The 23,789-nt window shown below is 44.5% G+C and overlaps 1 protein-coding gene and 1 pseudogene across 3 annotated transcripts in view; both read left to right on the top strand.

Annotated features, from left to right (window-relative positions):
- Positions 1–5,676: 5,676 nt before the first annotated feature.
- On the top strand, positions 5,677–22,321 carry LOC148130628 (uncharacterized; annotated as a pseudogene).
- The window catches only part of LZTS3 (leucine zipper tumor suppressor family member 3), a 35,771-nt gene continuing 19,687 nt past the window's right edge, over positions 7,706–23,789 (top strand). For 2 of the 3 annotated variants that reach the window (XM_087962668.1, XM_087962666.1), the window contains exon 1: positions 18,484–18,674. The gene's annotated coding sequence lies outside the window, so the exon portion shown is untranslated. Of the gene's footprint in view, positions 7,731–18,483; positions 18,675–23,789 lie in introns of those variants that run through there. The other variant, XM_087962669.1, reaches the window with a different exon arrangement.

A 23,789-nucleotide genomic window follows, 5' to 3' on the forward strand; every position in this document is an offset into this window, starting at 1 on the left:
TACTAGGCAGTTTTGACATTGTGGGAATTAGTTGTTTGGCAAAGTCAGACACAGGTAGTCAGATACAGAGTGAACAAGAGTTGGGAGGGACCTTGTAGGTCATCTAGTCCAACCCCAAAGTGATGGCATGGTGGGGGAAATCTATATGTCCGCTTGTTTCGGCATGCAATGCTCTATAGCGGCCAATAGTTATAAAGGTACAAATGACAGACTCCATAATTCTTCTGTAGAATTGTATCAGCAGGTGCTAAATAAATACAGTATATAAATAAGTAAATAAGAGAGGCAAACAGGAGCCTCATGAGGTAAATCACAGAGAGCCCACTCGGCACATGAGGGGAAAAAGGCGGGAAAATAGGTAACGCCCCCTTTACACTCTGCAACCAATCACAGCTCAGATTCCCTCATGCAGCGGCCATGCAGCAGTCTCTTTAATCAATTAGCTACACCTGCACAGTCTTTACTTGTTGTCTAATCCTTCACTACTCCGGCTATTAAATTTTAAATATCTAAACAGAGATTAAGACCCAGCTGTGTTGCGGGTGCTTCATGACCCAGCTGTTTTGTGGGAGATTTTTTTTTAAGAAGAAAACATCACTTAACCAATGTCTTCCTTAAAAACAGAAATTTGGGCTTCATTGTGGTCGTCACTCGAAGACGATCTGTATAGTTTTTACAGGCACATGGTCATCGGCAGGCTAAGGGTCCTCCCCTCAGATGACTGCAAAGCATATAAATCCATCGTGTCATCACTTGTCGACAGCCACTTGTCTGAAATGGTCTATAATAGGGTCTCCTGCCTGAGCAGGGGGCTGGACTAGATGTCCTCCGAAGTACCTTCCAGCTCTATTCTGATCGATCGATGGACCGAAAATGTTGGCAGCTCTCTGGAGAAGGCTCCAATGTTGTAAAAGGTAGAAGGAAGGAGAAAAAAAGAACACGACACAATGGATTTATATTCTTTGCAAAAAAATATATACCGGTAGTCCTCAACGTATGGCAAAAATGGAGCCAAACTTCCTGTTGCTCAGCGAGACTTTTGTTGAGGGAGTTGCCCCATTTTGAGACCTTCCTTGCCACAGTTGTTAAGTGAATCACTGCAGTCGCTACATTAGTCACCCAGTCGTTAAATGAATCTGGCTTCCCCCTGGACTTTCCTTGTCACAAAAAGGTCACAAAAGGGGATCAGATGACCTTAGGACACAGCAACGGTCATAACTATGAACCAATTGCCAAGTATCTGAATTTTGATCACAGGATTATTATACGGGGAAGATCGTAACTGTGAAAAACGGTCATAAGGCAGCTTTTTCAGTACCATTGTAGCTTTGAACAGTCACTAAATGAACCATTGTAAGTTGAGGACTGCCCAAAATCCCAACAGCATTGGAAAAAAGTGAATGATGACCATTTTTCACCCTTATAACCATTGTAGCATCTCTGTGGCGACAGGATCAAAAATTCGGATGCTTGAGAACTGGCTCATATTTATGACGGTTGCAGTGCCTCGGGCTCACGTGATTTCCCCCCCTTTTGACCTTCTGACAAGCAAAGTCAACAACCGTGTTACTAACTTAACAACTACAGTGATTAATTTAACAACCGTGGCAAGAAAGGGTGTAAAACGGGCTAAACTCCCATGTCTCACACAGAAAAAAAGAAATTTTTGGCTCAATTGTGGTTGTAATTCAAGGACTACCTATCAGTCTTTCATTTCCCTGCCATTCACTTAGAACTGAAGAAGCTTCTTAAATGAGAAGTGAAACATTTTCAAGGGGGAAAAAAAAAAAAAAAAAAAAGTCCAGTTGCCTTTTTTGAAAAAAACAAACATCTTTGGGATAAGACGTCAGGAGGGAATTCTTGGCTGAGGGGGTCTTATTGACTAATGCAGCTTCTTCTGTCACTTCTAAAGCAGAATTCCTCTGAAATTAAGAGATTTTCCTCCATGGCAAAAGAAATTCAGAAAGAAAGAAAGAAATTCAGAAAGAAATTCAGAAAGAAATTCAGAAATTCAGAAATTCAGAAATTAAGAAAGAAAGAAAGAAAGAAAGAAAGAAAGAAAGAAAGAAAGAAAGAAAGAAAGAAAGAAAGAAATCCATTCCAATTTGTCCACCCACAAATATGCCAGAGAAATCAGTGGGAGATCTTGGCAAAAGTAATCGCTCCTCAGCTAAATAGAAAAAGAAGATGAGGGAGAATGGCATTTTCTAATTTAAAATGGAAGGTGGAGGAGGAAAGGGAGACAGGCAGCTTGGCCCAGATGTGCTTTTTCCCCCCACCAGTGTTTGGGCATTGAAGCCCAGAACATCTGGGGGTATTTGTGTTAGGTATTTGTGGGAGAGGAAGGGAGGGAGGGAGGGAGAGAAAGAAAGAAGGAAAGAAAGAAAAAAAAGAAAGAAGAAAGAAAGAAAGAAAGAAAGAAAGAAAGAAAGAAAGAAAAAGAAAGAAAGAAAGAAAGAAAGAAAGAGAAAAAGAAAGAAAAGAAAGGAAGAAAGAAAGAAAGAAGGAAGAAGGAAGGAAGGAAGGAAGGAAGAAGGAAGGAAAGAAAGAAAGAAAGAAAGAAAGAAAGAAAGAAAGAAAGAAAGAAAGAAAGAGGGAGAGAGGGAGGTAGGGAGAAAGGAGGGAAGGAAGGAAGGGAAGGAAGGAGAGAGAAAAGGGGAAGGAAGGAAGGAGAAAGAAAGAAAGAAAGAAAGAAAGAAAGAAAGAAAGAAAGAAAGAAAGAAAGAAAGAAAGAAAGAAAGAAAAGAAAGAGGAAGGGAGAGAGGGAGGGAGGAAGAAAAGGGGAAGGAAAAAAGGAAGGAAGAAAAAGGAAGAGGGAGGGAAGGGAGGAAGGAAGAGAGGGAGGAAGAAAAAAGGGAGAAGGAAAAAAGGAAGGAAGAAAAAGGAGAGGAAGGGAGGGAGGGATGGATAAAGAAAGGAAGGGGAGGAAGGAAAGAAAGAAGGAAGGAGGGGGAAAGATGTTTAAAATAGTTACCAAGACATTTTGCAGAAAAGAAGGAGGGAAAACACTTTGAAGTATCCCACAGTTAATACCTGGATGGGAGACCACCAGAAGATCCCAAGGAAGAGGCCTACAAGAGGCTCCTTCGTCCATCTTTTTAATGCACCCTGCTAGATTGTCCTGGAGGGGCTGGGCTAGAATAGGAATGGTGAATAAGACAGCGCTACTATATGTCCCTGCACAGACCAATCAACCTTCTACGGCGACTCGGTGTGTTGTGCGAACACAAACCAGCAATTCTGCCTGCAGGACCTGGGACAGCCTTCTCTTCTGCTACGTTTTGCGCCTGAGCAAAGGAGCCCGTCGAAAGCTGTGCCTTGGAGCCTCCATAACGCCTACGAATGTTCTTCTGCTGGATGAAAACAGATCAAATGCCAAAGCCGCAGTTGGCAAAATTGCACCAACACGCAGATACTTTACCAGCGGGAATGTTCCAAAGGGGGAGGTTTGCAAACATGGCCTCCCCCTGAGGTGGTATCTTAAACCTGGAGCTCCTTTCCTCCAGTTTCATGGCTGGGGTGGGGTCACCTCGCTAGGTGTTCATACACCATGCAGAAAACTCCTCTCCAGCATCCAGATAAGCAGGGATTAAGCCCCAGACAATCAAACAATCAAGCAGAAAACCATACCTTAATTAAGGAACTAAAAGGTAAAGTTTTCCCTCTAGTCGTTTCTGGCTCTAGGGGGCAGTGCTCATCTCCGTGACAAAGCTGAAGAGCCAGCACTGTCCGAAGACGTCTCCGTGGTCATGTGGCCAGCAGGACAAAACGCCAAAGGCGCACGAAACGCCGTTCCCTTCCCACCAAAGGGGTCCCTATTTTTCTACTTGCATTTTTTACGTGCTTTCGAACTGCTAGGTTGGCAGAAGCTGGGACAAGGAACGGGAAGCTCACTCTGTGACATGGTGCGAGGGATTCGAACCGCCGACCTTTCTGATTGACAAGCTCAGCCTTAGTCTTAGCCCCTGAGCCACCGCCTCCCTAATTAAGGAACTACCAAGGAGAAAATACCACCTTCCAATTAAGAGGGCACACTACTGTATATAATAGACATCATACCTCACTCTTTTCTAGCATTGATTATGTTACCTTGTGGGGTCATGAAACATCTGCCAGCAAACAATCAAGTGCAAGGACCCCACAGTCTTGCTCTCCCCTGCAAACTCCACTTCTAGCACTGATGATATTACCCAGTTCGGTAACACAACATCTGCAAGAAAATGATAAGATGCCCAGGTCCTTCTTCTCGTAATTCTTCTTCTTTCAAACCCTTCTCTACCTTCAGGATCCTGACTTCTGCCTACCTCTTACCTTACTAACATAAAAATCGTGCCAAGTATTCCTGCCCCGGTTGAAAAAAAGACGTGTGATGCACCGGCAGCATTGCCGTTGTATAATGACTTTCACTTGTGTGCTTAGCAAGTTGGAGTTTATTTCAGCCCTGTCTCTATAGCAGCATAATATCCGTGGGAGATGGAAAAAGCCAGTGCAGGAATGGCAAAAGTACAGAACCGCAGAGCTGGATGCGACCTTGGAGGTCTTCTAATCCAGCCCCTTCCTCAAGCAGGAGAACCAATAGCCGTCCAGATGAATGGCTGTCCAGTCTCTTCTTGAAAACCTCCCGTGAGGAAGCACCCACAACTTCTGGTGGCAAGCTGTTCCACCGGTTTAATTGTTCTCACTGTCAAGAAATTATTCCTTAGTTCTAGGTTGCTTTTCTCCTTGATGAGTCTCCATCCGTTGCTTCTTGTCCTGTCTTCAGGGGGTTTGTAGAATAGGTGGATGCCCGCCCCACTCTCTGTGATAGCCCCTCCAAAGTTGGAAGAGTTACCATGCCGTCCCTACTTTGTCTTTTCCTTAAACTACAAGACACACCCAATTCCTGCAACAAAGGTGGGTGCAAGGGGGCAAATGGGAGGGGGGGTCTGTGTGGGACCCTTGTAAAATTCATTACTTTATTAGCTGGAAGATGACCTGCCCTGTCCCCCCTGCCCCCAAGAGTTCCTCCCCAGGAGATGGAAATTCAGGAGAGGCTCAGATTCAATCCAAGCAAGATGGAGGAGCCGGTGGATTCCTCAGCCCACCGATGCCAAGGTTAGATGGGTCACCGATGTTAGCCAAAGTTGGTTAGTTGCTGCCACCAGGCAGATGAGCGACGGTAGCTTGGAGGACTTTTGACCAGCTCTGCATCACTTTTGCCTTGAACAGGGGCCACTCAGGGCGATTGCTTGCACCCTTGGTGTTCCTGGATTAGATTACTGCAATTCACTCTCCACGGGGCTGCCCTTGAAGACTTATACACAGACACCATCAATCAAGTGGGAATATCACTATCTATCTTTCTTTCCATAATATCTATCCTCCATCCATTTCTTTCTTTCTTTCTTTCTTTTCTTTCTTTCTTTTTCTTTCTTTCTACAATCTACTCTTTGATTCTCTCATCTATTCATCTACCTATCCATTCATCGTCCTATCTATCCATCCATCCATCCATCAATCGTCCTTTCCATCCAATCCAATCCATCCATCTACCGTCCATCCAATCCATCCATCTACCGTCCTATCTACCTACCTACCTATCTACCTGTTTCTATCTCTATCTACTGACCTACCTATCCATCCATCCACCGTCCTATCTACCTACCCACCTACCTATCCATCTATCTACTGTTCTATCCATATCTATCTATCTATCTATCTATCTATCTATCTATCTATCTATCTATCTATCTATCTATCTATCTATCTATCTATCTATCTATCTATCTATCTATCCATCCATCCATCCATCCATCTATCTCTATCTACTGACCTACCTATCCATCCATCCATCCATCCATCCATCCATCCACCATCCATCCTACCTATCCATCTATCTACTGTTCTATCTATCTATCTATCTATCTATCTATCTATCTATCTATCTATCTATCTATCTATCTATCTATCTATCTACCTACCTACCTATTTCTATCTCTATCTACTGACCTACCTATCCATCCATCCATCTACCGTCTTATCTACCTACCCACCTACCTATCCATCTATCCATCTATCTACTATCCATCTATCTATTTATCTATCCATCCATCCATCCATCCATCCATCCACTGTCCTACCTACCTACCTTCTATCTCTACCTACCGACCTACCTATCCATCTATATACCATCCTATCCATGCATCCATTTACCATCCTATCTACCTACCTACCTATCCATCTATCTACTGTCCTATCTATCTATCTATCTATCTATCTATCTATCTATCTATCTATCTATCTATCTATCTATCTATCTATCTATCTATCTATCTATCTATCTATCTATCTATTTCTATCTCTATCTACTGACCTACCTATCCATCCATCCATCGTCTTATCTACCTACCCACCTACCTATCCATCTATCTACTGTTCTATCTATTTATCTATCCATCTATCTATCCATCCATCCATCCACTGTCCTATCTACCTACCTACCTTTCCATCTATCTACTGTCCTACCTACCTACCTACCTTCTATCTCTACCTACCGACCTACCTATCCATCTATATACCATCCTATCCATGCATCCATTTACCATCCTATCTACCTACCTACCTACCTATCCATCTATCTACTGTTCTATCTATCTATCTATCATCTATCATCTATCTATCTATCTATCTATCTATCTATCTATCTATCTATCTATCTATCTATCTATCTATCTATCTATCTATCTATCTATTTCTATCTCTGTCTACCTACCGACCTGCCTATCCATCTATATACCGTCTTATCTATCCATCCACCCACGTATCTACCTACCTACCACCCTACCATCTGTCTGGATAATCTGTCTATCTGTCTGTCTCTTTCTATGATCTACCAGTTCTGTATTTATCGGTCTACTCTCTACTCTATCCTCTTATCTGGGCCCGTCTGTCCATCCATCCAACCTATTCTATCCTCTGTGTATCATCTGTCTACCTGTCTATAATAGATACATAGCTAGGCAGGGTGTCTCCACGCATCCACGCAACGACGCGCGCACACAACCGCAGGCATATATATACCTGCACACGTGCAGGGCAGGCTGTCCGCCCAAGCCGATGCAGGCCCAACACGCCAGCGCGAACGTCAGCCCCTTTCACACGACAACCCTGCCTTTCGCTTTCCGGTAGGGGACCAGCCCCCGATACGCACCACCCAACCAAGCAGCACGTGGGGGCTTCTCCTCCGGCGCAAGCACCCCTCCCCTTTGCATTCCCACGTTACGCTCCCTTCCCGCGTGGTGCACGTGGGGACCACCGGACCCGAAGCCACTCGCAGCCCCGGGGGCATCGCTCTGCGGGAGGGGGCGGGGGGAAGAGTTAGAAAGCCGGCGATCCACCCTCCTCCTCGATCCTGCCCGCTGATAGGCTGAGGCCGGAGCCGGCCGGGAGGGGGGGCGTGGCCGCCGTTTGCCGCAAGAAAAGGGAGCGAAAGACGCGTGTCGGCGAGGGGACGCGGTTCGGCTCGACTCTCGGGCTTTTGCCATGCCAGCCCGCCGGTCGCGGCGCTCGCTTTCCTCCTCGCCGGCTTGCGCGGGCCGTCCGGATCGCTCCGAGAGCCGGAGGCGGGTCTGCCTGGGCTGGGCTCGGGGTTGAGGAACCCCCACCCCAGACACGCGATCCTATCCCAGCCGCCTTTGGATTGCAAAAAGCAAAAGCAAAAAAAAGCGCCCGAGCACCTGAGCTTGCAAAGAGTAAGGAGGGCAAAGCGCGCTGGAGGAGGAGGAGGAGGAGGGTGGGTGGGTGGGGAGGGAATCCCCGGGGTTCCCCCTTCCCTCCCTTTGCACCCCGGCCGGAGGGGATTTGGGGCAAGGGTGGGAGCGGGGCGTGGAAGAGGGAAAGCTCCGCTGGGGGGGTGTGGGGGCTTTTGCAACCTGCCCCCCCGCCCCGTGGCTGCTGCGTGAACATCCGCGGCTCCTCCGTGCGCGCGCCTGTGTGTGTGTGTGTGTGTACGTGCGTGCAAAGCACACCCACCTGGGAGGAGAAGAAGCTACCTCGCGGGTGGGGAGGAAGGATGCTCGTGTGTGTGTGTGTGTGTGTGCGTGCATGCGTCGGAAGAGGAGTGTTGTGCGCTCCGTTGCAAATAAATAGGCATCGCCTGCAAAAAAAACCAACACGTTTGCTCCGTCCCCGTGCAAAAAAAAAAAAAAAAGGTTGCACGGACGAGGCGCGTGCCTGTTTGCGTCTCCCCCGGGTGTGCAGCAGACGCGTGTCCAGGTCCCGTGGAGAGAAGGCGTTGTGGGGATTGGGGGTGGGGGGGGGAAAAGGAAGGAAGAGTGTATGTGCTGGGTAAGGGTGGGTGTGTTTGTGAAGAAGAAGGATGCGTGTCGGGTGCAAGGGAGGTTTGGGTTTAGTTTGGATTTTTAGAAATCAATTTTTTAAAAAATGGGTTTGATTTGGGGACGGAGGAGGAGGTCGTAAAGGCGGGGACCGTCCGGCGTCCGGGAGAGGATGGAGCGGGAGGGGGGGAGGGAGGGGGGGGGCCTGGATTTTGGAGAGCAGCCGGCGGCGGCTCCGATTATGTCATCCTGTGTGGGGAGGCTGGCTGATCACGCCACCCTTTTGGGGGCTGAGTAATGATGCAGAGAGATGGGAAAAGAGAGCAGAGAGAGGCAAAGGATTTTAATCCTAGATAGACAGACAGACAGACAGACAGACAGACAGACATTTGCAAACCTATCTGGGCTTAGGATAAAAAAAAAGCACCCTCTGCTTGTCATTGGGAATGCAGGTGGAGGCAGGATATAGAACGATGGAGGTGGAGGGGGAAGAAGGACTGGACTTTATTTAGATCAGGGGTGTCCAACCTTGGCAACTTTAAGACTTGTGGACTTCAACTCCCAGAATTCCTCAGCCAGCATTGCTGGCTGAGGAATTCTGGGAGTTGAAGTCCACAAGTCTTAAAGTTGCCAAGGTTGGACACCCCTGATTTAAATATAGACCGGTCACTTTTTAAATATTGTAGCCTCTTTCGGAAATAAAGTCCAGTCCTTTTCCCCCTGATCGTGTGTGTGTGTGTGTGTGTGTGTGATAGATAGATAGATAGATAGATAGATAGATAGATAGATAGATAGATAGATAGATAGATAGATAGATAGATAGATAGATAGAGATACATAGACCGATAGTTATAGATAGATAGATAGATAGATAGATAGATAGATAGATAGATAGATAGATAGATAGATATAGATAGATAGATAGATAGATAGATAGATAGATAGATAGATAGATAGATAGATAGATAGATAGAGACAGATTAGAGAGATACATAGAGATAGATAGATAGATAGAGATAGAGATAGAGATAGAGATATGTTTTCTTAAGTTTTCATGGTACTTACATGTATGGCATTCAGCTTTGTTGGGTATTTTCCCACGTCATTGTAGTTGTGCTTTTAAAGTTGTAGCAACGTTTCGGCAGAATCTCATCTGACATCATCAGGCTTCTGTATTGATTCTGTATTCTGTATATCAATACGATGATGGCAGATGAGATGCTGCCGAAACGTTGCTACAACTTTAAAAGCACAACTGTAATGACGTGGGAAAATACCCTAACAAAGCTGAATACCATATACATATACATATACATATACATACATACATATACATACATACATCATATACATACATATACATATACATACATACATATATATATATATATATATATATATATATATATATATATATATATATATATATATATATATATATATATATAAAAAGCGAAAACCCCTCACGCATCATCATAAAATCTCCAGAACCGCAAAGCCTACAAACTTGAAATTAGGCATCTATGTTCCTCTTGGCTTCTAGGGGCTCACTAAGAAAGGATTTTTTCCAAAAGACCATCAGAGCATTTAGAGCATTTTCTATATCATTATTGTTATTGTTATTATTATTAACATGCTCTAATGCTAAGGAGATCTACTCCCCCTCCCCACCTGGAAAGAAGTCCAAGGGTGGGATTCTCCCAGTTCGCACCTATTCGCTAGAACCGGTTGTTAACCTTCTAAGCAGTTCGGAGAACCGGTTGTTAGAAGAAATTACTGAGCTAATCCTGTAAGGAAGGCAGGAAGGAAACATTCTGGTGTTGCTTACAGAAACTGCCTCTCCGTTAACCCTCATTACATTCTTGGCAGGACTGGACTTCCTGTCTCAGGAACTTCTCTGGAGTTATTTTTCCCTCCTTTGCTGGTACTTTGCTTGTGTGGAGTGACCATTCCAAGTTACAATGGCACTGAAAAAAGTAACTTATGACCATTTTTCACACTTACAACTGTTGAACTATCCCCACAGTCACATGAGAGTCCAGGCAAGGAGATGCGTGCCTCGATGTGAGTGATGTTGAGTTGGCCACGCCCAGCCAGTAACATGACCACCTAAGCCATGCCCACCCAGTCACATGACCACCAAGCCACGCCCACCACCTAAGCCACACCCACAGAACCTGTTGTTAAAAAATTTGAATCCCACCCCTGAAGAAGTCTCTTCCAAATGCAAACAGCAAGCAGAGGAGAGGAGTCTCAGTTTCAGTTTCACAGCAGCACCAAGCAGCTTTAGTACACAACAGTTGAGCTAAGCCCTGCCCAGGCTCCTTGCTGTCTCCTTGCTCACACAGCAAATACTCTTTCACCCCTTCAGTCTCTCACACACTGACAGGATGCTAGCCAGATGAATACCGATGGAGGCTGGTAGGCAGAGGCAGAATTCCCCCCCTCTTATTTTCCTCCCCAAAAACTAAGCCCGACCACATAGTTTCGTACATACATGCATACTTACACACACACACACACACACACACACACACACACATACACATACCGGTCTAGTATCTGATTTTTTTTCACTGTGCTTTTTGAGACAGTTAGATGGCCTAAGACACTGGTATTTTTTTGAAAGTTTGTATTTTACTGTTTTTAATTGAGATGAAACATTAATATGCAAATCCCTGTTAAGATATGCCAGTAAGCTAAATAAATAAATACATTTAAAAAGTATCCTTTTGGGTTTTTTTTGTTTTTGGCAAGTCTTTTGCTTTTCTCCCTGGTCTTTGATCCTATCCCCTTGCAAAAAAACCAACAACTTTTTAAATCCCTTTTAGCTGGAATGCAGGTGGGTCTCTCCTGCACGCCAGTAATTTGGGATTTGTTTAATTAAATTTTTTTCGTCCCTGGCGAATGTTTTAAAAGTCAGTTCTTGTGCCTCTCTGGGTTGATTGGAAATTGGTCTTATTTTCCCCCTCCCTCAGAAAATGTTGTTTTTTAAAATCTCCTGTTGGAAGAAATATCCTTCTGGGTTCAGTTCCAAGTGGGGGGGAAAAGACACTGGAAACATGGAGGCGGTTTGGAAGGTTTAATGGGCGGACAGCAGGACCACATGGCTTTGAAGCTCCAAAGTGAAAAGGATGGTCACATGCTTCAAGGGGAGAAGAGAAGGTCAAGAAAGAGGACTGAGATGCTGAGAGCGCCTGGGTTTGATACCCTCTGCTGGGATTTGAATTGGAGCCTGTATTCTGATTGGTTGTCAGACTCCCATGGGGCCGTGCAGGGGCAACTCTATAGGCTGTCCTGAGTCCCAGGCTTGGTTGAGCCTTGCTGGATGATGATGTCATGAAAGGGCTTTGGGCAATTCCTATTATAGCTCTACGTGGAGTAGATCTTTGTTATGTAGACTAGGCTGGCCCTGGCCTTAATGGCCCACTTATTAATGAAGGTGGGGGGTGAACTTCTGCCTCTCTGAGTTTCTACTTTACTCTTTTTTAGGGGAAATATTCTGCCTTTTTAATATTTCCTAGAATATTTCATTTTTAGGTGAGGGGCGGGTGTTAACTTCCTGCACTGGAACACTTAACATGAGCTTGCACCGATGTCAGGAGAGACATAATTTTTTTTCCTGACTGTCTAGCTAGCAGGAGAGGAGAGAAATAAAATGGCTTATTCTGCTGAATCTTATTATTATTATTTATTTTTAGATATTCCCCCCGCCCCCAATCGTGGTCTGGTCTGGTGGATGGCATGGCTGCAGGACAAATCCAGAGAGGGGTATTTTGTGTAGCTCGGCATCTAATCCCAGTGCTTTGGGGAGTGTGTACGTGCATTTTAGTGGCAGCTTTTATTTTCTTTTTCTTAAAAGAGCGAGAGCAACTCAAATCTGCAGGGTTGCGTTCAGGAAAAATCCAGGAAATAAATCCTCTTTTAGCTGGGTTCCGAGCGCTTGTGTTTTATTTCCAGACTGGCTGGGCATGTTGTAAGTGTGTTGGCAGGGGCAGAGATGAGGAACACACACACACACAACCGCACAGAGCTTGGCACCCTTGTCTGAGGCCGAGCGGTTTTTATTACAGGTAGTCCTCGAACTTATGACCACAGTGCAGCCTAACGCTTCTGTTGCTAAGTGAAACAGTGGTTCATTTGAGCTTTGCCTCGTTTTAACAACCTTTCTTGCCACCCTGGTTAGGTAGACCCCCCCCCCACAGTTTTGTTTAGTTAATAATCCGGTCGTTAAGTGAACCATCTGGCTTCCCCATTGACTTTGCTGGTCAGAAGGCCGCAAAAGGGGACTTCACGTGACCTGGAGACACGGCGGCCATCATAAGTGTGGTCACGTGATGCTTTCCCCTCAAATGACTGCTTCATTTAGACCCGTGATGGAGAACCTATGGCACACGTGCCAGAGAGCCCTCTCTGGGGCACGCGCACCATTGCCAGCTGCTCGTCTGGTTTCTGGCATGCACATGTGCGCCGGCTGGTCTTCGGGGTGCTGGAGCACCAGAAAACAGCCTGGGAAACGGCCTTTTTCGGACCTGTTTCAGGCCTTTTTCAGGCCGTCCGCCAGGGCTTTTTCAAGGTGCTTTCAGGCTGTTTTTTGGGCCAAAAACGGCCTGAAATGGCTTGGAAAACAGCCCAGAAAACAGCCTGAAAATGGCCTCCAAAACTGCCTGAAAATGGTCCAAAAACAGCCTGAAAACAGCCCAAAAAACTGTTTGAAAATGGCCCCCAAATGGCCTAAAAAGGCCCAGAAAACAGCCTGAAAATGCCCCCAAAACAGCCTGAAATGGCCTGAAAAACAGCCCAAAAATGGCCTGAAAAACGCCCCCCCAAAGGGCCAGAAACAGCCAAAAAACAGGCATGCGCGCATCGGCCAGCTGGTCTTTGGGTTTCTGACACTCTGGCACATGCACACAGGTTCCAGTTTGGGCACTCGGTTCCGAAAAGGTTCGCCATCACTGATTTAGACTGTGGTCGCAATTCCAGTCTCGACTGAGGTTGTTGAGTGAGGACCATCTGTGTATGTGTCTAAAAGCGTAGCTTTTTTTCTTCGTTGTTTTTATCATTATTATTATTATTGGACTGCCTACTGTAACTGTCATGTACAGAGAGTCTTTGAGTTCATATAGTGACCGTTCGAAGTTACAACATCGCTGGAAAAAAAGTGATGGCTTTTCACACTTAACGACTGTTGCAGCATCCGTTACAATTTAGGTTGTCAACATTACAAGTATGAAAGGATTTGCCTTTTTCATCCAAAGGAGAGTAGAACGGGCAGCTGTGATTCCCATCCAAATATTTGCGATGCAATAAAGATTTCAATCTTAACCTTGATTATTGTACACCAACGTCTCCATTGTTTTGTTTCCTAGCATCTGTCTGTCTTTGTACATGCCGATGAAAGGAAGGAAAAAAAAAAAAAAAGAAATGAGGCAAAGTTAACAAGAATTAAAACACCAGAAAGGGGGGGGAAAAAATAAAAGGGAAAGTAAAAAAGAACAGTTGGGTTTCTGATTTTTTCCCCCTTTTAATGTATCTACTAATTTGCAATATTTGTAGACAAAATATTCTAAATATTCCCATTTAGAAGCCAGACTGCAAGGGATTATATTGGGCCCGCTGTTCTTTAAACGGGATGCAAAACAGGCTTCAATAATAGTAATAACAGCAATTTATTAAATTGATATACCTGCTGACTCCCGGGGACTCTATTTTAATTATTTATTTTAATATGACAAATGGCATTATAAAATGCTAATAACAGCCTCTGCCTTTCTTGGGCCTTAAATATATACTTGTAAACCCATCACTCTTGACACAGGTATTTTTCTAGGGGTTCACATACATTAAAAGGCAACCTTGTGTGGTGTTCATGTACTCCTGCAAGCCCTGTTTTTGAGCAAAACCACACAGGTAATCCTCAACTTGCGGACACAATTCAGCCCAGAATTTCTGTTGTGATGTGAGACCGTCGTTAAATGAATTTTGCCCCATTTTTCTTGCCCCAACCCCATCAGTTGTTCGTTAGTCACACGGTTCTTAAGTGAATCTGCCTTCCCCGTCCATGGGCTTGGCTTGCAACTGTCATAACTGTGAGTCAGTTGCCAAGCGTCATAAATATTTTTTTTTTTGCAATCAATTTTTTATTTGTACATTTTAGAAACATCTCTTTCCGTGACCAATGTGGTTCCAGGTTTTTACACTTCAACACAAACATGACCTTAGTATATGTTTATCTTTCACATTCAATTCTTTATCTACTTCCATTTGACAATAAATTTTCTCCAATATTCTTATTTTCTTTACACTTATTAAATCCATGTTCAATTTATATCTTAACTTAATTCCTCTTTCTTTAAATATACTTTGTTTCATAGTCTAACATTCATATTTTTTTATTCTAAATTCATTATTCCTTTATACTTTTATCTGTCATATTTGTAATTTTATCACATACTTTTGTTTCATTATTCAGTAAATTTTAACTTAAATCTATTAATACCAAAATTTTCCCCCTTTAATTACCAATTAGAGCATGCCACCCTTTTATCTTATACACCCCTCAATTTATTCCCCTTTAATCCATAATCAAAATTTATAATATGATCACTATATAATTACCACATTCTAGTTTAATAACAACAATCTCTTAACTACTATATGTCACATGTGCATATATATATTTTAAGCAAGATTCTGCATGACATTCTTTTCCCTCAATTACTTTCTAAGTCATTTATTATTTCAAATATATCGATCTATTCAGTTAATTATAGAAAACTGATATTAGTCTTTTCACTAGGATCCTCATAATGCATTTTAACGATAGTCTTTGTGTTCTTATCCATGTATAAATTAAAAATAATCCTTAAAAAGCAATTAAAGAAAAAAGAAAATATATCAGTTTCATTCACATTTAAAAACTACATTCTTATGGTCGTAAGTGTGGAAGGTGGTCATAAGTCTTTTTTTTCTTCCAGACTCTCTTCGCAGTGACTTCTCGTCAGCAGAGGCCTCAGTCGGCCTCCAAGCAGCTGCTAGGACACATGCGCTCCACGCATCTGAGAAATCCTTTAATGCGCCTCCATTTCCCTCCTCTTTCCCCAGCGTTCCAACTCGTGTGGCTTTTTAAGCATGGAGGGGAACACATTGATTAATTTAATGGCCCCGTGAATCAACTGACGAACACAGCCATATATCAATTATTAGAAGAGACTGGGTAGGTCATTGCAAGGCCATGTTGTCAGCTGCCCTTTTCGTCTCTTGCATAAAGAGTCACGGCGTGTATGAATAAAATGTGTTTATAACATGCATTGGCTGCCCATCGTACCACAGGGTAATTCTGGGCAGCTCACAGTCCCAAAAATGTATCTCTGCATATGCAAGGTAGTCCTCCGCTTATGACCAGTGTTTCTGTTGTTAAGTGACACATTTGTTAAGGCCCCCAAATTTCCTGCACCACACAAGGAATTCTTGGTGCTCTCTCAACTTGGTAGTTTTCTTGCAGACGTTTCATGACCCAAGGAGGTAACCACATCAGTGCTAGAAGAGAGTGGGGATTGTGGAGAGGAGGAGGAGGAGGAGGAGAAGGAGGAGGAGGAAAATGACTGCGGGGTCCTTGGTGCTTTCTGAGCTTAGTAGTTTTCTTGCAGACGTTTCATGACCCAACTAGGTAACCTCATGAGTGCTAGAAGGGAGTGGGTTTGTGGAGAAAGGGAGGAGGAGGAGAATGATGACAATGGCGACTTTAGGGTCCTTGGTGCTCTCTGAGATTGGCTGTTTTGGGGCAGACATTTCATGACCCAACTAGGTAACCTCATCAGTGCTAGAAGGAAGTGGGGATTGTGGAGAGGAGGAGGAGGAGGAGAAAGAGGAGGAGGAAGAAAATGATTGTGGGGTCCTTGGTGCTCTCTGAGCTTGGTGGTTTTCTTGCAGACGTTTCATGACCCAACTAGGTAACATCAATGCTAGAAGGAAGTAGGGTTTGTTGGGAGGAGGAGGAGGGCAGTGAGGTCCTTAGTGCTCTCTGAGCTTGGTGCTTTTCCTGCAGACGTTTCATGACCCAACTGGGTAACCTCATCAGTGCTAGAAGGGAGTGGGGTTTATGGGGAAGAAGAGGAGGAGGAGGAGGATGACAATGACAACTTTAGCGTCCTTGGTGCTCTCTGAGATTGGCTGTTTTTGTGCAGACATTTCATTACCCAACTAGGTAACATCATCAGTGCTAGAAGGAAGTGGGGATTGTGGAGAGGAGGAGGAGGAGGAGGAGGAGGAGGAGGAGGAGGAGGAGGAGGAGGAGGAAGAAAATGATTGTGGGGTCCTTGGTGCTCTCTGAGCTTGGTAGTTTTCTTGCAGACGTTTCATTACCCAACTAGGGAACATCATCAGTGCTAGAAGGGAGTGGGGTTTGTGGAGGGGAAGGAAAAGGAGAGAGGAGAGGAGAAGGAGGATCTCTGGATCGACCCAGAGATCTGGTGGTCTGATGGGCGGAAGGAAACGCCCTTGAGAAACAGGAGGAAAAGTTGCAACCAAGACCACGCTCAGATTTAAAAAAAAGAAAAATGAAAAACTGAGTCCGGGCCAGAACCGTAACCTGAGAAAGCGCCTCAGAAAAAAAAACCCTCCCTAGTTCCCACGCAGGTAGAAAGGGGGAGGCCGGAAGTGCATTCAGACCTGCAGGGATTCTATTACTGTAACCTTATAAGCCAGAGCAGGATTAGCCGGCGTGATTGTGGTTGGGTAGGTAAGGTCTACCTTGAAGGTTGACAGGTGAGTACAAGGAAAAGGTTGGTTCGAAAAACAACCTGATCGTCCTGTGATCTGGGGGACAGTGGCTACAGGACTGGAGAGGTGTGTGTGCGTCTGTGTGTGCTAGCCTACATTTTTACATTATTTTTCTTTTATGTATCCATTTCATGTATCCATAACTATGTTTACACTTATACCTGTTATCTTATAATTGCTTGACAAAATAAAATAAATATAAAATAAAATAAAACAGTGGCCAAGCATAAAGTATGTCGGATTGTGCCCAGGTAAAAGAGCTGAGCTTTGTCGGCTGCAAGAAAGAGAAAGCCTTGTTTTGAAACTGAACTAGGTAAAAAAGGATGACCTGGGTTTACCACAAGGGTTGATTTGAAAACAAAGTTGTGAGGATGCAGCAGGAAAAAAAAAGAGAGAGTGAAAGTCCAGAGGTTTAGGGATTGAGGCACCAGGCTAGAGATGGTGAGTTCTAGTTTTGCCTTTTAAGTAGGAAAACCAGGTGGGTGACTTTGGGCCAATCACCCAGGAGGGTCTGAGTTCTAATCCCACCTTAAGCACGAAAGCTGGATGGGTGATTTCGAGCCAATCACCAGGAGACGGTGAGTTCTAGTCCTGACTTAGGCTTTAAAGGCAGCTGGGTGACTTTGGGCCAATCACCAGGAGACTGAGAGTTCTAGTCCCGCCTTAGGCATGAAAGCCGGCTGGGTGACTTTGGGCCAATCACCAGGAGACAGTGAGTTCTAGTACCGCCTTAAGCATGAAAGATGGCTGGGTGACTTTGGGCCAATCACTAGGAGACAGTGAGTTCTAGTCCTGCCTTAGCCATGAAAGCCAGCTGGATGACTTTTGGACAAATCACCAGGAGACTGAGAGTTCTAGTTCTGCCTTAGGCTTTAAAGGCAGCTGGGTGACTTTGGGCCAATCACCAGGAGATGGTGAGTTCTAGTTCCGCTTTAGGCATGAGAGTTGGCTGGGTGACTTTGGGCTAATCACTAGATGACGGTGAGTTCTAGTTCTGCCTTAGGCTTTAAAGGTAGCTGGGTGACTATGGGCCAATCACCAGGAGACGGTGAGTTCTAGTCCTGCCTTGAAAGCTGGCTAGGTGATTTTGGGCCAGTCACTAGGAGACGGTGAGTTCTCCTGGTGTTGCATCCCATGTCCAAAATATTCTAATGAAACATCAATCACTTAACAGGGGAAATTTTGCACCCTGTATTGTGGTTATAAAATCTGCAAACGGCCCAAAGGATTATCAGCTCTTTGCGGTACCTCCGAATTCTTTGGCGGTGTCCCAATCGGAGTCCCTTTTCCTGTCTGGCTTATTTTTTTTGAAAATTTGCCAGCTTGCCAGAGAAGAGTTAACGAATCTGGCCGTTTGTGAGCTTGAGGACTTCCTGGTTGGCTTCAGCCATCGGCAGGAACAAGGCTCAGTCCTGCTTCAGTTGAGCGAACAGGTGATGCACGGACTTACTCCCAAGTATTAGCCTCTGCTTTTCCCTTTTTCTCTTTCTCCAGAGTGCCTACGAGGCGAGGAAACCCCTTAAACCCGAGTTTCTGGTGGAATTATGTGAAGGAAACTCTCCCTGGGACATCTTCCAGGTAAGGGTCTGGAGAAAAAGTAGGTTTCGTTTCCGAAACGTTTTTGTGTGTCGTTCTTTGCATTCGTTCTTGCACAGAGAACTTTCTCAACAGGCTTTTACAAGCAGGCAAGTCTCTTTGAAAACTGATTTGAGGAGCAGGGGGCTTTCAAAGAACTTGGGGAGGAGATGGGGGGTTTAAGCCCCTCCTCCTGCTTGGATTTTGGGGAGTCTTCCTCCACCCACCCCCCCCAATGTTGCCTGGTTAAATTTCTCGGATTGTTTTGCTGAGCCTTGCCTGGAATTGCAACCCATATGTGAGCCCAGGGATCAAAGTTTGGGTTGCATTCACACAACCTGTTCAGCCAAAGATCAGCCCACTCTGTTTGGACTTAAGTGAGTTTTTCTGCATTCATCTCTTGGGGTGAGTTTGTGATTTTAGGGGGGTGGGGGTGGGGGTTTGCAGCGGAAAAATCCTGATTAATTGAATCAAAGGGTGTATATTTACTTAAGTACGGGCAAAGGTTCTGGGTGAACGCAAGCCAAGAATGCCAACTATGAAGGCAGCAGGCGAATTATCTTGAAATAAACAATAATTGCATGTTCCCGTTGGAGCGGCATGCCGAGCGGAGCTTAAAAATAACTTTTATTTGGGTTCTTAAAGCCAGCCTTGACTTTCTATCTTTGGAGAAAATAAACTCTGGAGGGACAAATTTGTGGTAGGAAAAAAAACCAGAATAATTTTTTTCCTTTTGCAATTGTGGGTCGTTGTTTAAAAATGGCTCTCAGGCATTTGGAATGCATTTGGGAAGGTGGCAATCAGCATGGCTGGCACTCTGCATATGCATTGAGCAACTCTTTGTTTTTGAACAACAGCTCTGGCCTGCAGAAGAATTTCAGCTGGTTTTTTTTTTTTTTTAATAAGGACCAGAGGCTGAGTCTTTATTCTGGTTTGATGTGAGTTTGGACAATCGTGGCTTGTCTTCAGTGGGTTTATTTCTAGAAACTCTCGGCGGTTTTGCAAAGCAGAGGCAGCTTAAATGAGAAAAGGGGTTTTAATTATTATTTTTTGCCAAAGTTAGAATACAAAATAAAGAAAAAAAAGAAGAATCAAGCTGACTGTCACCTGGTACTAATAAAAAAGTGTATAAAAATAATAAATATATCATTCATATTAATATTCAGTGTAAAAAAACCCATCCTGTCTGAATGCTAACAAACATCAAAAGTATCTCATGTGTTTACATAACAGGTCTACAAATAGTTATAAACTTTCCCAAACTTGAAACAAATATTAGATTACATAACACGTTCTCTAATATGGAAAGTTAGAGAAAAGAGTTTTCTGTTATGGTAAGCAGCCTGATAAGGGTTTTCTGTGAAATTTGTCCTTTCTGTTCTGAGTTCAAGTCCAGGGTTGGTCACTGAGTTCACTCGTTGATTGTGGACCAGTTGTGATATTTGCAGTTGACTTCCTTCGGAGGGTTTTGTTGTGGATCAAATTAAGGGAAGAGAAGGAAGGAGGGAGGAAGAATGTAGTGGCAATGGAGGAAAAGAGATAGGCCCCCAATAAATGAGTGAATATATGTAATTCTTGTAATGTAATTCTTGAAGAGAATTATTTGTAGTTGAGGGTTGAACTGTGGGGTCCTTGGTGTTCTCTGAGCTCGGTGGTTTTCTGGCAGACGTTTCATGACCCAACTAGGTAACACCATCAGTGCTAGAAAGGAGGAGGGGGAGGGAGAAGAATGAAATTGCAGTGTCCTTGGTGCTCTCTGAGCTTGGTTGTTTTCTTGCAGACGTTTCATGACCCAACTAGGTAACTTCATCAGTGTTAGAAGGGGGTAATATTTGTGGAGAGGCGTAGGAGCAGCAGGAGGAGGAGGAAGAAGAAGGAGAAGAAGGAGAGGAGGAGGAGGAGGAGAAAGAGGAGGACTGTGGGGTCCTTGGTGCTCTCTGAGCTTGGTGGTTTTCTTGCAGACATTTCATGACCCAACCAGGTAACATCATCAATGCTAGAAGGGAATGGGGTTTGCTCTCAAAGTACAAGTGGTTTGCCTTGCTAATGCTGGCGGGGCTGTGGGTTGTTTTTTTTCTTGGTAGTTCCTTGATTTAGGGAATTACTTAATTAGGGAATTACCTAAGTATGGAACTTTAGCTGTGTTGCTCTCTGAGCTTGGTGGTTTTCTGGCAGACGTTTCATGACCCACCTAGGTAATATCATCAGTGCTAGAAGGGAGTGGGGCTTGGGAGGAGGAGGAGGAGGAGGAGGGAGGCACTGTGGGGTCTCTTGCTCTCTAAGCTTGGTGGTTTTCTGGCAGACGTTTCAAGACCCACCTAGGTAACATCATCAGTGCTAGTGATGTTACTGATTGCTCTACTATTACTACAGCACTGATGATGTTACCTAAGTGGGTCTTGAAACATCCACAAGAAAACCACCAAGCTCAGAGAGCACCAAGGACCCCATAGTCGTTTCCTCCTCCTCCTCCTCCTCCTCCTCCTCCTCCTCCTCCTCCTCCTCCTCCTCCTCCTCTTTTGCAGCACTGATGATGTTACTTAACTGGGTCATGAAACGTCTGCAAGAAAACCACCTAGCAATCAGGATGAGTAGACCTAGAATGTGATATGATAGAGGATTTAATCGAGTAGGAGGGTCAAAACAACTGTAACAAAAGCAATATTGTACAAATAATATGATTGCCGGCCCTCTGTTGAATGTTTGCTTTGAAGGGGGCAGGAATCTAGAACCCGGACAATTCTAGAGCATTATCTGTGCTCTTCGGTGCCGCAGCAGCAGTTCTTTAGAAAGTTACATCGTGGTGTTCACAGATTGCAGGCCTTGAAGTTGGCTTGAGCTGAGCTGCTTGAGGGCTCGGCTTGTAACGGATTTGGCCCCAGAGCCGCGGAATGAAGTCACCGATTAGGGACTTCGGTTCGGAGGGCGGAGTGTTGACTTGGATCCCAAAGGAGAGCTGAGAGAAGACGATCAACAATTGCATCAGCGCTTTGCTGGTGATGCGCACAAAACAGAAGGAAAGCCACTTGAGGAAGAAAAAGGTGTTTTATTTATTTATTAGTTATTGAGAAAATGGTTATGGCTGCCCTTTTCACTCACGGTGACTCTGTGCAGTTTGCAGGAAAAAGTCTGCAGAAATTCTCCATCCTCCAGGTCCTGTTTGTCCCAAAGGGGCTTTTTCAGGAGGCAACTGGACTTTCCTTTCCTTTCCTTTCCTTTCCTTTCCTTTCCCTTTCTGTTCTTTCTTTGTTTGTTCCTTTCCTTTCCTTTTTCCTTTCTTTGTTTTGTCCTTTCCTTTCCTTTCCTTTCCTTTCCTCCTTTCCTTTCCTTTCCTTTCCTTTCCTTTCCTTTCCCTTTCCTTTCCTTTTTGTTTGTTTTTTGTTTTGCCTTTCTTTTCTTTTCTTTTCATTTCTTTTCATTTTTTCTGTCATTTCTTTTTTCATTTTTTTGTTTTTTTCTTTTCTTTCTTTTTGTTTCTTTTCATTTCTTTTATTTTCATTTTTTTTGTTCCTTTTCATTTTTTTCATTTCTTTTCTTTTCATTTTTTTTGTTTCTTTTCATTTCTTTCTTTTCATTTCTTTTCTTTTTTCTTTTTTTCTTTTCTTTTCAAGACGTTTTGCCTCAACAACTCCCTAAAAGAATGCAAATGACCAGCTGTCTGCAAGGAGTATAAATCCTTCCATTCCTCACCATCCAGTCAGAGCGGAAGAAGCTTCTCGGATGAGAAGCAAAACGTCTTCAAAGAAAAACCAGAAAGTCCGGTTGACTCTTGAAAAAAAGCACCTTTGAGGGAGGGAGAGGAGAGAAGAGAAGAGGAAAGGAAAGGAAGGAAAAAGAAGGGAAAGGAAAGAAACAGAGAGGAGGGGAGAGGAAATGAGAGGAGAGGAAAGGAAAGGAAGACAAAGGAGAGGAGAGGAGAGTAAAATATCTACAGAGAGTCTCAGTCATCCAGGTTCTGGTTGTCCCAAAGGTGCTTTTTTAGGAGGCAACTGGACTTTCTTGTTTTTTCTTTTGAAAACATTTCACTTCTCCTTCCAGAAGTTTCTTCAGCTCTGACTGAATGGTGAGGAATGGAAGGATTTATATTCCTTACAAACAGCTGGTCATTTGCATCCTTTTTGGACAGTCATTGAGGCCACTTGGAAGTTTGTCTGTGTCCTCAGTTGTCCCACAGGTGCTTTTTCAAGAGACACCTGGACTTTCTGGGTTTTTCTTTGAAGATGTTTCTCTTCTCATCCCAGAAGCTTCTTCAGCTCTGACTGGATGGAGGGGAAGGGAAGGATTGATACTCCTTGCAGACAGCTGGTCATTTGCATCCTTTTAGAGCAGGGGTAGGTTCTGTGGGCATGGCCTGGTGGGCATGGCTTGGTGGGTGTGGCTTGGTGGGTGTGGCTTGGTGGGCGTGGCAGGGGAAGGATATACTGCAAAATCCCCCTTCCCTCCCCACCCCACTAACCTGCTTTCCAGCTCCCTTCTCCTGTGCAGGACAACCAAAGGAGACCCAGCCGATCAGCTGGGACTCAATGGGAGGCAGAGAAGAGATGAGATTGGCGGGGCCAGTCGGAGGTGGGATTGGCCGCTTCTCCAGAACTACTCAACGTTTCTGCTACCGGTTCTGTAGAATTGGTCCGAACTGGCTGAATACCACCGCTGGTCCTCAGGGTCACCTCTAATCGTTCCTGTAGTCTGCAGTTTTTTTCCCTCTGGAAATTTTTCTCTGGGGGGAAAAAAATTGCAAATAATAACAACAACAACAATAATAATAGGATGACTTTGGGCCAATCACCAGGAGATGGTGAGTTTTAGTTCCGCCTTATGCATGAATGTCAGTTGGATGGCTTTGGGCCAATCACCAGGAGACGGGGAGTTCTAGTTCCGCCTTATGCATGAATGTCAGTTGGATGGCTTTGGGCCAATCACCAGGAGACAGGGAGTTCTAGTTCCGCCTTATGCATGAATGTCAGTTGGATGGCTTTGGGCCAATCACCAGGAGACGGGGAGTTCTAGTTCCGCCTTATGCATGAATGTCAGTTGGATGGCTTTGGGCCAATCACCAGGAGACGGTGAGTTCTAGTTCCGCCTTATGCATGAATGTCAGTTGGATGGCTTTGGGCCAAT

The sequence above is a fragment of the Notechis scutatus genome, chromosome 4 (assembly GCF_049901735.1).
Source record: "Notechis scutatus isolate UNSWTSFEM ecotype Mainland chromosome 4, rNotScu1.2, whole genome shotgun sequence".
Lineage (NCBI taxonomy): Eukaryota > Metazoa > Chordata > Lepidosauria > Squamata > Elapidae > Notechis > Notechis scutatus.